At 33.4% G+C, this 16,890-nt stretch overlaps 1 protein-coding gene across 5 annotated transcripts in view; it reads right to left on the bottom strand.

Moving 5' to 3' along the window:
- Positions 1 to 15,139, bottom strand: part of LOC126974764 (uncharacterized) — a 116,864-nt gene extending 101,725 nt beyond the window's left edge. For 4 of the 5 annotated variants that reach the window (XM_050822421.1, XM_050822426.1, XM_050822425.1 and 1 more), the window contains exon 1: positions 14,526 to 14,731. The gene's annotated coding sequence lies outside the window, so the exon portion shown is untranslated. Of the gene's footprint in view, positions 1 to 14,525; positions 14,732 to 15,114 lie in introns of those variants that run through there. The other variant, XM_050822422.1, reaches the window with a different exon arrangement.
- Between the last annotated feature and the right edge of the window lie 1,751 nt (positions 15,140 to 16,890).

The raw sequence follows: 16,890 nt of genomic DNA, 5'->3' as shown, positions 1-16,890 counted from the left end.
AGCCCTAATTGCACCGGGCACGCGCCACCGACACGTACCCGCAATAACTCGGGGTGGCCCTCACTCGCATTCTTTTACGAACCATAGACAAACATACTAACTAGGTATCCAAATGAAATATCGAAACTCTACAGCACATTTGACTTTGGAACGCCATTAGCCATCGACTATTTTATAAATCATTCATGTTAATTAATTAATTACAATTAGCAATACTATTAGCTTTATCTAGCGTTTATCACCCGATTGAGTTGTAGCAAACTTTATAATTGTTACATAATATTTATTTACTGTACGTTGAGTAAATTCATAAATGAAAATATCAACATTTTAAATATTAAACCAAATAACTCAAATGTATGTATCAAAAGCTCACGACACTATTTGAAATAAAAAGACTAACGTTATTTTAAACTCGAATTTCGAACGTCAGTCAATAAAAAGAGCAAAACATAATTCTTATCTCGAAGCCGATATGAGTGAAGCAATTGAAAAACGAAACGAGCTAAGTTCATATGAGCGCGTTCCAAATTTAAGTGTATTCTAATACCGTAGACAAGATGACGTGGCTGGATAATATAAAACCATAGACCTATAAAGTATAAACAGAATATTTTTATAAACTTACACAATATTTCTAAGACAAGTTTTGGTACTTCTTTGTTTTAATATAATGATACGGGAAGTTAATCTAAACTTTTAAGCTTTAGATTATTTTCTTTCCTTAAAATATAGGTTACTATTTATATAGTCTTTTAATGGAACACAATCACAGGCTAAAAGCCATTTTAGAATTAAATATTCAATTGTAGATACGCACAACAAAATCAATCAACTTTGGATATGAATAAAAAACAGGCCTAGTTTAATATTTCATAGATATGATCCTATTGATTGATTGCTTGTGTCCAATTTAATAAGTCCCCCTACTGGTGTGTTTTGTTACAAATCCGGGCTCATGACGTCGCGATGACTGGTTCTTGATCGAAGAATGTTGACCCCGAGTGTGGGGCATGTTTTGGAATTAATTAAAAATGTTAGGAATATTTCTGTCGTATTACGACTGTCAGTTTGGTGCTCATAATCGGTTGTAATTAAATTATACCAATAATTAAAATTTACTATTGAATAAATAGCATAACTTTGATCTACCATTACCATTTACCACTTAAATTTAGAATTGAATTTAACGGAACATTTTATTCAGCCTAATAATGTTCGAATCTGTAAGTAACAAACCGAATAGCGAATCTAGTTCGATTCTATTTTCAAATAATTAATAGGTACGTGAGAGAGTGATGAACCGTTTTCAAAAACGGAACTTCTTGTTCTTATTATGAATAAGGATACGCTAGCGCATGCGTCCGACGGCTTAAATGCATTAATGCTCGTTTTTCTTTTTTTGTATGTCCGGAGATTGGTCATTACGCATGAATACGTTTTAACATAACTATGAGTGATGTAAGTTCTTTATGTTACTCATGTTTCCGGTGTATTTCAGATGTGTTATTTGTAATCTCTTTCATAAAGTATTGATAATGTAACGCTTTAAAATAGATGGTATTTAAAAATGGAATTTCGTTATGACTTTTTTAATGTTGATGTTTACTATTCGATTCGAAATATGTTTTTCTCTTAGAAATATCCCCAAAGATGATAATACTCACTATATAGGGAGTCAGTCACTTTCAAACAATTTGAGCTCAATTTTCATCTTAACAAATAAATAAATCCAGTGTTTGCATGGAGTGCAGTTTGAGAGATATGATAGTTTTTATTTCGATTTGGGTCCTATAATTATTTTTATTACCAATATTTGTATTGGTATGGACATATTTTCTATGAGAGAATTTACTAACGCACGGTTGACAAATTCATAAAAAAAATACAGAATTTAATTTATTATGTACAGAACAAGGTCTGTCGGGTCAGGTAGTATTTTTAATAATATTAAGAACGATGCGCGACTCAAATCCGCGACCTCTCGCTCTTTCGGTTCGGGTCCCGCATCGTTCATAAATGTTGTTTACAAATTTTATTTGTGTAAAACTTAATATTTATAAAAATACTAACTAAGCCGAGAGACACTGTTTTAATTATTAAGAAGTGAAGGTTATCACTTTAAAACATAACAAATTATTAAGTTTTAGTTAATTTATTTGGGAATAAGAAATGTTAACAAGGCATACAATTAAACAATACATCTCACAGTAATTAACAAACACGCGTAACAGATAAAACTGAACGGCAGAACGTATGAGTGAGGATTAATATGCAAATAACTCTATCATGTTTATATAATCGGGTTTTAGAACTTAATTAGATCCAGTTGAATATTTTATGACGTCTCTTATGAATTTTATTATGTTCAAGTTAATTTGTTTAGGGGTTCATTATTTCGATATATTTGTTTTTTAAGCTAAGATAAATATATAACTACGCTTGCTTTTGAAACGGTTGGGTAGAGTTTGTGGACATCTATTCACAATGGCCCTTTTATAGTTATTTGTCGTCTTGGCATCGTCCAAAAACTAACCACGTAACAAGTGTAATAAGTCTAAAATTCAGTATGTACGAGAGAAGTATAAGAACTTGATCCATAAACGAACGCATCATAAAAGAGAGAAACAAGTCGATAAGTGAATTTTTTTAATGAAAATACGGGACGATACAAATAGGACGTTCAGCTGATGGTAATTGATACGCCCTGCCATGGATCCTCCTCGCCTCCTATGAGGATTCTTGAAAAGCCCATGCGTCACCTGGAGATATAAGATGTTAAGTCTCATTTGCCCCGTAATTTCACTAGCTACGGCGCCCTTCAAACCGAAACATAGTAATGTTTACACATTACTGCTTCACGGCAGAAATAGGCGCCGTTGTGTTACCCATAATCTAGCCGGCATAATGTGCAAAGGAGCCTCCCACTGGTAAATGCAGTTTAGTTTTTACTTGCAATATATCTTCATAAGTCTAGTCGTTTTTTTTTAATTTATTTCTGAAATATTACTGTTTGAAACTAAGATTTTATTTAAAAAACACCCTAATGTGATAATCTTTTACTTGTTTTACCTAATTAGATCTGCTACAAAAGATATTAAAATGAAACCTAATAATAATATAATAATAATATTGACACACTTTTTACACAAATTATCTTGCCCCAAGTTAAGCATATATAGCCTGTGTTATGGGTTACAAGACAATGATATATTTAATACAATATACTTACTTAAACATACATAAATTCATATAAACATATATCAATACATTTAAACATCCATGACTTGGAAACAAACATCCATATTCATCATATAAATGCTTGCACCTACCGGGATTCGAACACACATTCTAATGCCACAATGCTTAAATGACAAATACCAACAAGAAATAACATTCGTTCGTCTTACAACTGAGTGCATCTTACGTAATTCCACGAAATAACACTCATAATTAAACCGAACGTATTTCTTAAATACGTAAATTAACCTCAATTGAGGAATCGCTCTATTTAAATTACGAACAACTTTATGGAAGACACGTCATTATTTATCCCACAGACTATACATGGACCAAACTTGTGTTGTTATATCTCGATGGACTTAATGGAATTTTTAAATTTGACATCGTATAACGGCCTGTTTCCAATTAGCAATCCGAGATTAAAATTTTCAATAGATTTCCTATTTTTACTAATTTCAATAGACGATGTATTGTAATTGGTGATTTTTTTTTTTATAAATCTGTATGAAAAAAATTCTGATAATAATTTGACATATTACCGACATTACCGAATTCGACAGTATACAGGCGTTTTTGCACAGGATGCCAGCTAGAATATGGGTACTTACCACAACGGTGCCTATTTCTGTCGTGTAACCATCGTTGTGTTTCTGTCAGAAGGGTGCCGTAGCTGGTGAAATTACTGGGCAAATGAGACTTAATATGCCTGAAGAAGACGAGCGCAATTGTAGTGCCGCTCAGAATTTTTGGGTTTTTCAAGAACTCTGAGAGGCACTGCATTGTAATGGGCATGCCATTACCGTCCCTTCTTGTCATAAAAAAGAATATTATATGCCTTTTCTATTATCCATTTCAAAACTGAGATTGAAGGAGTAACAGTGTATAAAATACTTATTTAATAAGAATCTAATTAGAAATAATGTTTGGTTATTTAACATTCCTAATTAATAATACTCAATGTCTGTTTCATATTGAAATTCATTTTTGCTACAAGTTCCCAATAAATGAAGACTTAATGTTAGATTTTAAAGTCCATATTTCATTAACTCACGATGTAGTCCCTGCTCAAGAACTGCAAGCTAAAATAAGCCTTCGAATGAACATAACATAAGGTCCAAATTACAAATAAGAATTATAACATGAAATGTGTAATGGATTATTTTTAAAAATGGAATTAAAAAGACAATAGCCGAACGTATTCGCATTTATGCAATATTAATTTATGGCAGTTTTAATTTAACCTTCTTTATAAATCAAGGTTTAAGCGCAGTGTCACTAACTTATTCTTGTAATACATAGTTTTATAAGTAAAACAAATGTACCCGCAAATGAAAATAACGGTGATAATATATTAAAAAAGCTTTCGCATGATTACTCACAACCGGAAACCGTTAATCTCTAATTGAGAGCAAAGCTTTTTACCCGTTTCCTGATTGGTATAAAATATCAAGCAATTTTAGATACCCAAGAGAACATAAGATTACATCTTATGACCTTTAAGTATTAGAATTCTGTTACTTTTTAATTAACAGCCAAGGCCGTTCTGTTTACAAATAAAAGCACAAAAGTGATTTTTCAATAAGTTCAAATGTAGAACAAGTTTCGTTTGACAGTTTTGTTTTTCGACCTCGATTTTAAAAAGTGTTTGGCAATAGACAATCGGTTTTTTAATTTCAAAGTTCCGTTTTGATTATTAACGAGCCAATTTAGACTTTAATTAGTATTGCATTGATAACATTTTGCAAATTACCTTGTAGATGCTCTTTTTAATAATATTTCCCTTACAAAACAAACATCCGGGATATTTTAGATTATTTTCATTAATTTTTAGTTTGACTGAGATAGTGTTAATAACTTTAAAAGTAAAGTCAAGTAAAATTCGTACTTTGGTTCTATAAAATTTACCCTTTCTAATGGTTCTGAAATCAATTTTTATCATTACTAAAATTTCAATGTCCGTCCTTCTGTCTTTCAGCGGATTGTGTCTCATTAACTACAATTCCTAGACTGCTGAAATTTTGTATTGTCGCTTTAGCAAGAAAAAAAATAAGATGGTTATTTCCAAAATGGCCGCAATTCAAACTCAAAATAAAAGCTTACGAGTCACCTGGTGTTAAGGGATCACTGCCGCCCACATTCTCTTATAACACCAGAGGAATCACAGGAGCGTTGCCAGCATTTAAGAAGGTGCACGCGCTTTTTTGAAGGTACCCATATCGTATAGTCCAGGAAATTCACACGACACAAGGAAGCTCATTCTACACCTTTGTAGTAAGAACATGGAAGAAAGTTCATTGAAAATCGCACTGTGGACGACCGCCACACATCCAGATGGTGGGGATGATATCCTAATTTGTGGCATGTCGTGCGAAGGTGGAATTTGGCGGCAGCAATCAGGTGAAACAGCTCTTCGGAACACTACCCGTGATAAACGCGGTAGAAGACACACAATGAAGCGACGTCTCTACGCAACGCCAAGTGATTCCCCGATCTTCACTGAATTCTTGGTGTTAAATATGATTTGAATTAAAGACTTACAGATGAGTAGCAAAAAGAAAGCAATTTGAGCTAATCAGCGAGCGATAAAGACATAAATAGCCGTAAGTTACAATTATATATCTATCGTGGACGTTGACAGACGGGTGGACAGGCTCCCCGTTATGGCTATCTCGTTACAAGTAAACGCTACAAAAACACAAATGTACGTAGAACGCTCCAAATTGAATTAATTACTCAATAAAGAACGTACACCGTATCGTAAAACAGAACGGTATGAAAACGTTTTAATAACCTAAGATAAATTAGACATTTTTATTAATTAACTATGGGTATTTACTATCAGTACCTGGATGACTGAGCCTTGCTCTGATTTTTCGGACATCTGGATTCGAACCGGGGTCTTCTGATTTTGGGATCACCCAATGTCCCATCTGAGCTATTATAGTCTCGTATTTAGTGGCGAGATTTACCTTTGTATTCTAAAGTTATTGTAGCAGTTTCTCTTTAACACGGAAAAAACTGCATTTTTTTAAATTGAAACCTTGATCGATTTCTCGCCCGCGAAACTACCTGTGTACTAAATTTCATTCAAATCGTTGGAGCTGTTTCGGAGATTCAGATTATATATATACAAGAATTGCTCGTTTGCAGATATTTAAGATATATAAATCCATAGTCCTGATGTTTGTTTCCAGTGAACTCCTAACGGATTTTAATGGGGATTACTTCATGGAGTGCAGTTTAATCTAACTTGAGAGATAGGATTATTTTATTTCGATTTAGGACCCCATAACAATTTCCAATATTTGTTCTGTATGGATATATTTGCTATGAGATAATTTAATGACGCATGGTTTGACAGTTCTGCTGTGGAACAATTTCATTATAAAAACAGGGAGCATATTTTACGAAATAATTCTTGATGTTATGAAATATTATTGACAAATTCATACAAAAACAGTATTTTATTTATTATGTACACAAGAACGCCTGTCGGGTCAGCTAGTCGTCTAATATAATTAAGACGCTGAATACTTTAAGAATACAATTATTTTAATAGTTTGCATGGTAGCCATCACAAAATATGGCTATGACAAAATTTAAGCTATCTAACTGACAGACGGGTGGTCGAACGAACATAAAGTCTAAGTTATAGGTTTCTCATTGGGTACCCTTACCTGGTTGAGTTCTTACTCTAAGAATTTATCGAATCTAATAAGATACTCCTAATATCAATGACTTTAATCACTTTGAATAGATTGTAAGATTCTACTTAGACTAGAAATAGCTGGTATCCATTATCAATATACTAAACCAAGTCGAATAAAACAAAAAAGTGTTCACAAATAAAATTTTAAATCTACAAACACAAGTGAAGCGCCTAAAAATCATTCTAAATTCAAATTCAACGCAGCATAAGTCTATAGATAATATTTTTTTCTTAATTTGAAAATGTATTGATAATTTAAGGCAAAGGTATTTTGTAAGTCCAAACTAATATTTCAAGTATACATATTAAAGCGAGGTTAAAACTTATTAACGCAATATTTCATAAAGTTAATTAAAATATAACAATGTATCACTTGAACAGCTTACGGCACCCGTTTGTTACAATAAATCTTTTTGCTTATTTTCAAATTTCCGATTAACACTTATGTATACTAATTCTTATTAGAATAAATTGGTATTTTAACTATTAGAGTTAACATATTTATTCATTAATTTGTAAAATATTTCGATTTTTTGATTTGTAATTACTTTTTCTAAATGCTTATTAATAGTTGTTTCCAATAATGAGAACATATAACGTTGAAAACATATGGATGTGTTGACTAGGTCAACAGAACAAACTAAAAGATTTTATCTGAGTATTTACGCGTGTAAAGGGGAATGTGTAAGATTTTTCTTTTTTTTTTTGAGAATAAAATGTATGGCAGGATCAACCAAATAGAGCTCTTGAATGAAATTCGTGCCTACTACCCTAGCGTGTTTTTTTAATAAAATCGGGACGAGACGAGCAAGTCGTTCAGCTGATGGTAATTGATGCGCCCTGCCCATTACAATGCAGTGCCGGTCAGTATTCTAGAAAAGCCCGAAAATTCTGAGCAGCACTACAATTATTGAGCTCGTCACCTTGAGACGCTACGGCGCCCTTCCGACCGAAACACAGTAATACTGACACTTTATAACAGAAATAAGCGCCGTTGTGGTACCTCCCACTGTGTGTCTAGACTACCAGTAGCAAAGGTGTGAACTCCGTTCAGTGGCAATAAAAAAACGCTGCGAAGTAGAATATGCCTTGATCGGTTTGTGATACATTATACGTCCCACTATATAATATAACAACGAAGTCATTGCACTAACTCAGGAGTCTACAGGGAAGTAGCTCTTAGAATAATCCTGCGCGATTGAAAACTTTGATGAATGGATACCCGTAGCACTAGAGTCAGAAAACAAACGACATCGAAGACATGAACACACACAAGAATAGGCCTACATCTAACATTGGATCACCTCACTACGTTAAATATGATTTCAGATGAGACCTACCTAGAGACATACCTTGCTAAAGCAACTGTTAAAGAATATGGTATTTACTATTTCAACGGACTTATATATTATCAGCTCTATATAATTATTCTTTTCTAAAACAAAATACTGATATTTATTTATTTTCAAAACTTTCGTGGAATCAATTTCGCTTGTAGGTTATATACATGTACTGGCTATATGTTTTGTATGTTTTTATAACAATAAGGGACGGGACGAGCAGGACATTCAGCTGATTGTAATTGATACGCCCTGCCCATTACAATGAAAAAACCAAAAATTCTGAGCGTCACTACTGTTGCGCTCGTCACCTTGAGACATAAGATGTTAAGTCTCATTAGGCCAAGAATATCACTAGCTACGGCGCCCTTCAGACTGAAACACCGTGATGCTTATACGTGACGGCTTCATGGCAGCAATAGGCGACGTTGTGGTACCCATAATCTAGACGGCATCCCGTGCAAAGGAGCCTCCTACTAGTAATATATGTATTAAGAATGTTTGTGTGTCATATCCTAACGATTGTTCGCCGCATTTGTGCAGTTTTAATCGTATACAATCAAAAACTTATAAAATAATTTAAAGTTGTTGGTCACACTCATTTAATCATCGCACTGATTCACTCGTGAGTCAAGCCATTGTTTAAATACCGCTTACTAACATGGAGTAAATTAGGAAATGTATTTTATTGGAAAGCCATATAGAATTACAATTGGACGTATTTCCAGAAAAACGTTCCAAACCACACTCATGTCGAAATTGAGTTAAGAACACAAAACTGAGCACATGATTCATATTAACAGACTGATAAAAAATGGCAGCCCTACTGTCACTGTTTAAATGACATGACTTAGTAGCCCAACCCACATGTATGGAATTACAACTAATATTTATTAAACTTTAAACACCAATTCCTTAAAATGTTATGTTTGTAGCTTGGAACGTTTTTCAGGAACTAAGTCCAATTGGTATATACGTTTCCCACTAACTTCGTGAGGGTATTTGAAAACTGTTTGCTACCTGTGTGTTTGCTACGTTTTGCATTTTAAATTGAAATGATGTTTAGATTACCTTAAGGTTAAATGGTATGTGTCTAACAACGACTGGGTTGCAGGTACTATGCCCGATTGGTATATTCTATATACCAATGTCTTTATACATGGGTATATTGTGTGTATGTGATTTTTATCAATAGATGTAAAAGCAGTAATGTGTAAACATTATTGTGTTTTGGTCAGAAAGGCGTCGAAGCTAGTGAAATTACTGGACAAATGAGACTTCACATCTTATATCTCAATGAGACGAGCGCAATCGTAGTGCCACTCAGAATTTTTAGATTTTTCAAGAATCCTGAGCGGCATTGCATTGTGATGGCACCACAGACGGTCTCAGCCAGTCTATTTTTAATGGATGGTCATTTTTGACGTTCACTGAGTGATTTTTAATTAAAATATTTGAATTTGAATTTGAAAAATGGCAGGGCTTATCAATTACCATTGGCTGAACGTCATGCTCGTCTCGTCCCTTATTGTCATAAAAAAATTAATCCGACGGCATAGCGAATTAGCCACAAATTTTCATGAAGTGTTTTTTTTTTCATTATACCATTCAGCTTTAGTTCGTTAGTACTCAAAGTTATAAATAAAAGTGCAAGCAAGTAAGCCCAGCGCTTGTACTTTGATGATCGATAAAAAAAAATTACACCTACGATACGAAAAATGGATAAGTTAATTAAATTATATTATATATTTCTTAAGCTTTATGTCCAAGTCTTGATATTAAATTAAATTTCTTTTAGTTTCAACACAACCAGTTGAAGATTAATAAGAATGCTTCTCTCTACAAAATATTTTAACGTTTTATCAGTTTCAACATATTAATGTTTCCATAATGCCATAATCCATCTAAAATTGTCATACGAATTCAAAATTTTCCTTTTATTTCCTATATCTGTTATATTTCCCTTAGATAATTTAAACGTTTAGTTAGAGACTCTTGCTGTTAGAAAACCGATAAAAACAGGCAAGGAGTATTAGTTTAGTGTGCGTGATAGGCTACGTCTTACACTCGCGATTTGTGTTAGTGTGCGTACATTTCTCAAAATAGGGGTTAGTTCTAAACACAATGTTTTTTCGACGTTTTCACAGTTGTCACAGTCTATGTAGACGTATGATCTAAGATATTTCCCTTATTTAGAAGACCATATTTTAAAACTTACGCACGCATAAGAAATTGTTTATGATTGACTTTTTAAATTGTGCCAGTTTTCAAGTTCTCATTGTTTTACGTTTAGAGTTTTTTATTTATATAACGATCACGTTCCTGATTGTTTTGCTATGACGTCACCTCCGCGCGCCTGATAAGGCGGTTCCGGTCGAAATCCTGGCTGAATGGACGGCTGTACGGCGTTCGACCATTGCCTCAATGCTTCGATACGGTAACGGAAGTATATTTATGATGTATACCGCTTCACTACGTTTCTTATTGGAATATAAAACTGAATTAATTTCCTACTGAGCTTACGGTAAACAGGTTCTTCTCATTTTTTTTTTCATTTTTTTATATATTTATGGTAACCATATGTTTATTCTTAAACTAATACAAAGTCCTGTGAAACTGTTTACACAGTTTGTCTATAGGGCGAGTCTCATACAATAAATCCTAAAACGTATTTTACAAATGTTACTGCAACAATAAATAATACTTCAATAGTTTTTTAAATTTATTTTTGTTTGATTCCCGTCGGATGTCCTATAATATATGATAAACTATTAAGTAGATATGGTAGTTAATGATTACTGTCATGATTGAAATAAAGTATGTTTTTTATGAGTTGGATGGTTTTACAATTATAGAGAATCATTATGAGAAAAATTTCAAGAAATAAACAAATTCATTATTGCCTATCATCTCTACTTCAAACTTATTATGCTTACTATACGGATTGGTCAACTTTGAAAAATATTTGTTATTTGCCTTATCTGGCAACAGAAGGAATTTCTTGTATCATTCTATATTGTATCTGTTGATAGCAGTAAGCACAGTAGGTATAGCTTGCCAAAAATCCTAAAAAATCTTTTGATCTGATCACTGTAATCATGGAATCACTCTCTAAGTTAAAGATTTTTTGAAAATTACTACCCAATGGTTGATCATAGCTATCCAACGCGGAAATGCTGCTGAAGTGAAATTAAAAGATGCTCGCGCATTACTGTAACACAAAAGTAACAGGGTGAAGTTGGTTCCTAATTTTCGGACGTTTGCGTTTCTTCGTCCATTATTAGGATAGGCAAAGGGTTCAAGCCCGTGCAGCCGTATTCGTTATTTAATACTTAATTGTCAAAGCTATCGTTACAAGATTTTAACAATATTGTTCTTTCTACAAACGTAGAATAGCACGAGGAATAATTTTAAGGATTTTTGCTTTGTTAGGCCAAAGAATTATAACTTTTTGCGTGCATACATAAGTACACACACACTTTTTTTTATAATAAAATAAAGTTACTAATTATTCATTGTAGTAACGTAATCACGGAGCGAATCGTGATATATTCGCTCTGCCACTCAACCAAAGATACCACGAATACTTTATCTTAAGAACAAATCTTTAGTTTAGATTACATAAACGCAAGTCAAAAGTCAAGTAAAAAATCATTCGATACCGCTCTATTAAATCGCCAAACATAACAGCTTTACAACGAATGAGATTATTTGCTTTCAAAATATATTTTAAGCCTGAGAAATATAGACTTCATTTAGGTGATACGAATGTGGGTAAGGTGAAAACCATTTATTCTATCAAAATTGATTCGCTTGAGTTATTTTTGATCGTACAGACACCATTCTTTCGCAAGAGAAAGTGGTTATTAGAGAGAATACAATAAGAAATACCAATTATTCAATTCTTTTCTTAGGTTTGACTATAAAATAATCATAAAATAGTCACTAGACTTTCTGGTTTAGGTTAAAACAACCGTTAGAACAATGGATATAGATGACTGATGGTACTAGGAATTCAGCAGTGCATTACAGTATCAGGCTATTTCTACTATCAAGTGAGTACAAACGATGTAATAGTGTAGTGATTGAGTATGATTGCCAAGTCTTTTTTAACACCAGATAAATGATGGGGGAACATTGCACGATTAAAGTGAAAAATATGATTTTTTTATGGAAAAGGAGGGCAAACGAGCTTACGGATCACTTGGTGTTAACTAATCACTGCCGCCAACATTCTCTTGCAATACCAGAGGAATCACAGGAGCGTTGACAGCCTTTTAGGAAGATGTACGCGCTCTCTTTGAAGGTACCCATGTCGTATCGTCCCGGAAACAGCGCACAAGGAAACTCATTCCACAGTTTTGTAGTACGAGGAAGAAATCTCCTTGAAAACCGCACTGTGGAGGACCGCCACAAATCCAGATGGTGGGGATGATATTCAAATTTGTGGCGTGTCGTGCGAAGGTGGAATTAATATCATTGGTCCTTACTGCAAATACAATTTTTGGAGAAATATGAACGATGCGTATATCTTAATATATATAAATCCAGTGTCCTGATGTTTGTTTCCAGTGAACTCCAAAACGAATGGACGGATTTTATTAGGGATTATGGAGTATTCATGGAGTGCAGTCCATCTTGAGAGATAGGATAGTATTAATTTCGATTTGGGACCCACAATTATTGCTATTTCCAATAGTCTATTTGTATGAGATAGTCATATATTCTATGAGAGAATTTAATGACGCATGGTTTGACATTAATTCTGCTGTGATAAATAGGGAGCATATTTTACGAAATTATTTTTGATTTACAAAAATATTATTGACAAATTCATAAAAATCCGTATTTTATTTATTATGTACAGAACAACGTCTGTCGATTGAGCTAGTAGGTTTAGAATTTATAAAGTCGCGCCTCCATTCTATGTCATTATAATAAACGAAGTAAAGTTATTCCAAATTTAAAACTTTTTGTCTTTATCTTACCTTTGTCGCTACAGAATTACAGGACAGGGAGAAGTAATTTTAAGCTTGTAGTAACTTTACACTGCATTTATTATCAGCGGAGTCTGCGGTCCGGACATATTTGTTGAATATTCAGTATTTATAATAAATAATTAATTTTTTGCGGAACGTTGAGATAATTGCAATTGAGACACCCTGATCATTACAATGCAGTGCCGCTCAGGATTCTTGCAAAACCCGAATATTCTAAGCGGCACTACAATTGCGTTCGTCACCTTGAGACATAAGATTTTATGTCTCATTTGCCCAGTAATTTCACTAGCTACGGTGCCCTTCAGAGCGAAACACAATAATGCTTACACATTACTGCTTCACGGCACCCATAATCTAGCCGGCATCATGTACAACCTCCCACTGGTAAGCCTCCTTTGCAAACTTGTAAACATTCCCCAAAATTTATTACACAGAGCCCAAACTCCTAATAAATTTTAATACCATTGCCGCTACAAAAAAAAAATGACTTAACTAACTCAAAACTGAGTGAACCTTTCATGAGCCAAAGTCTTAAACACAAAGTTTGCCATTTCCTTTGAAGTTCATTTTACAGATTCTATTGCTATTATAAAATAATTTTACAGTGCTGTTAAGCAAAGGATTTGCCACTATTAGCGTTCCCAACAATAATCCTTATTTATATCTCTTCTTCACTGTTTAGTATGGAGTTTTTGTAATGTATTTAAATACATAATTCAATAATATAACTAGTATGTTTATAAAATACTTAGTTGTAAAAAAGTGGTGAAGTATAGAAGCTATTAAAATCAATAATAAAAAAACTATAATATTATAAACACTTATACTAAGCAGTTAGGCAAGTTGATAATAATAGTGATACGAATATTAAATGTTACGGTTGCGAGGCGGAATTCGAAATTTAAAATAAGTTACAAATTAATGCAAAATACTTTGAGATATTAAAAAAAAAAAACTGTTGATTTTGTATTGTTAATGATCAAATATAAGTAAATACTTAATACAATAATAGGTCGGGAAGATTTTATAATCAAATCTCACAAGTTATTTCATGAAAAGTTTCAAGTCTTAAATAAATAACTTTGTAACTTGAGATTACATGAATGAACGCTCCCAATACATTCATTCAAGTTTAAAACATTGCGCCGTTTTCACAAACATTTGTTTAAAATGTACTCACAAATATATTGTTTAAGTAATATTGCAATAACATAAGCATTGTTTAAATCTTACCTTATTTATAACATCCAAACAGGAATTAATTTCAATAATAATCACTTTGTCACTTAGTTACGTTCAATAGATCACAAAACATCCAACACAAAATGGATAAGTCCACGCTCCTAAGTAAATAAAAAGTTTGTATCAGAAACGCGGGAAAAAAAAGATTCGAAATTCGAACCGTAAGAACGACAGCCGCGCGCGCATTTAACACGCGACTGAAAAAATTACCACATCCACGTAAGAGTTGGAAACTAAATCAAAATACTCGATAGGAGAGGGACGAGTCAATGGTGGCCCCTCCCTTCCCCTACCACTCGACACACGCAAAAACATTCGTAAAAACAACGCGAAAACGCCTAAGCGAAATAATCTCCCATGGTTTTAAAACATTTCGCATTTTAACAATGTTAGTAAAACAATACAAAGTTTAGTATTGTACAAATCATAATTATAAACACGGACTGTTCAAATTTAAATAATAAATTCCGAGAAATGCTGCTACTGGTTCGATTGAAAAATTGTTCAGGCATTGACAGATGTCAAGTATTCCCGCGCTTCTGTACAGACTAAAGAGTTCGAACAACGAAAGAGGTTTTACATTGGCGTCCGCTCTGTGCAGCCGCTGAGCCACAAATACTGAGTCGAATGCAATAATACCGCGTTGCCGAGTATTTTTTTAACTAAAAAGCGTAAGAAAGGGTCTTTAGCTTGGGGTTAGATGTGAGGTCGGACAAAGATGTTTTTATGATACGTACAGAGATGGAAATTGGATCGTCAAGACGCTCGGCCTTCGCGATGATCGCAGCTTTTTGTGAAACAGCTTTACATACCGATCTTGACATGCAATTAACATGGGCAATGATTTTATCAATTAATGCTTTATGAGATTTATATAAATATCAATATCCAAATGTCATCCTTAATGTCATTTTAGAAAAAGGTGGTTTTTACAACTTTTTTTTAAAGAAACTCTTAGTTGGCCGATAAAAGCGCCAAACTACGGGTTATGGATTTGATTTACGTTAAGTTTAAATGTAAGGACCATATTTTTTAATTAATTACTTAAACAGATTTCTTTCGTATGGTTATTTAAATAATTTCAAATCTTAAATAATTTATACGCCTAGATGCAGTCTCTTGCTGTTATACAACCGATAAAAACAGGGCAGGAATATTAGTTTAGTGTGCGTGACATGCTACGTCTTACACTCCCGATTTGTATGACACTTTGTGTTAGTGTGCGGAATTGGTCAAAATATTATAGGTTAGTTCTAACAATATTTTTTGCGATGTTTTGACAGCTGTCATATGTCACGTGGTAGAAGTGAAACTTCAAAAATTTTGGCTCCAAGATAATGATACGAATGTAAAATTTCGCGAAGAGGATAATTGTAGGTTTTAGTAATGATGATAGTGATACAATGTTTGATAATTATTTTACATTTTATTCGTATATATTACGTAGATTTATTCAGACTCAGAGCTTACATTTTCAATATGACACAAGAGGCTTATGGTAACTAAAGTATGAAATTAACACTTTGGTCTTAATATGCTCAATATATCTTTGTAATACTGCGTCAACTACTGTTTTTCATCTTGTTGTTGATACAGTGCGACTGCTACACATATGCAAAATATATATTAAACGTTTACACTGCCTATGAAGTCCTGGTACATGTTGCTAGGATGACACATGATTTCAACCGCTATGAAAGACATTACTATCACTACTATACTTACGTTCTCCTGGTATCCTCGCAAGGTATACTCGCGTCAAACATAAGACATTCTCTTCTTCAACTATGATCGCCTCGTACCAAAACACTGTATAATGCTTACTATCTTATTTTCTCCCACGAAATCTTATGACTTATCTTATGTGTCTGTCTCTTTTTTCTGTCTCGCTTTTTCGTTTTATCGACTTTCAAATCACAACGATACTAAAGAAGTTTTCACTTCAAAAACAAATATGTTGAATAAATAACACACACAATTAGAAAAATCAAATCGATATGGATACACATGCACACATTAAAAAAAATGAAGCAGAGTTATGAATGTGTACCTTGCTTACAAAAAACGAAATCAAGTATCACCATACTTGGGGAGTTTGAAGGCCGATATTAAATAAGTTTTAGACAAGTTGACGTCGTCCAATAAACCTTTGAATTCGAAAACCGAAAACATGTTAGTACGAAAACAAAAACGCGACGAATGAGGATCGAACCAGGGGCGCCGTGGTAAGAGTCAAAAATTGTACCTATTGCTATACCAGCACTCTTTAACTCTATATCTCATCTCTACCAATCTACCTTACTACTAAGTATTTATGTATGTTGGAGTAAGTGTACTTCATTAAATATATCGTTGT

This window comes from Leptidea sinapis, chromosome 33, assembly GCF_905404315.1.
Source record: "Leptidea sinapis chromosome 33, ilLepSina1.1, whole genome shotgun sequence".
NCBI classification, from domain to species: Eukaryota; Metazoa; Arthropoda; class Insecta; order Lepidoptera; family Pieridae; genus Leptidea; species Leptidea sinapis.
The sequence above is the reverse complement of the archived record's forward strand: the minus strand, read 5'-3'. Positions and strand labels throughout refer to the sequence as shown.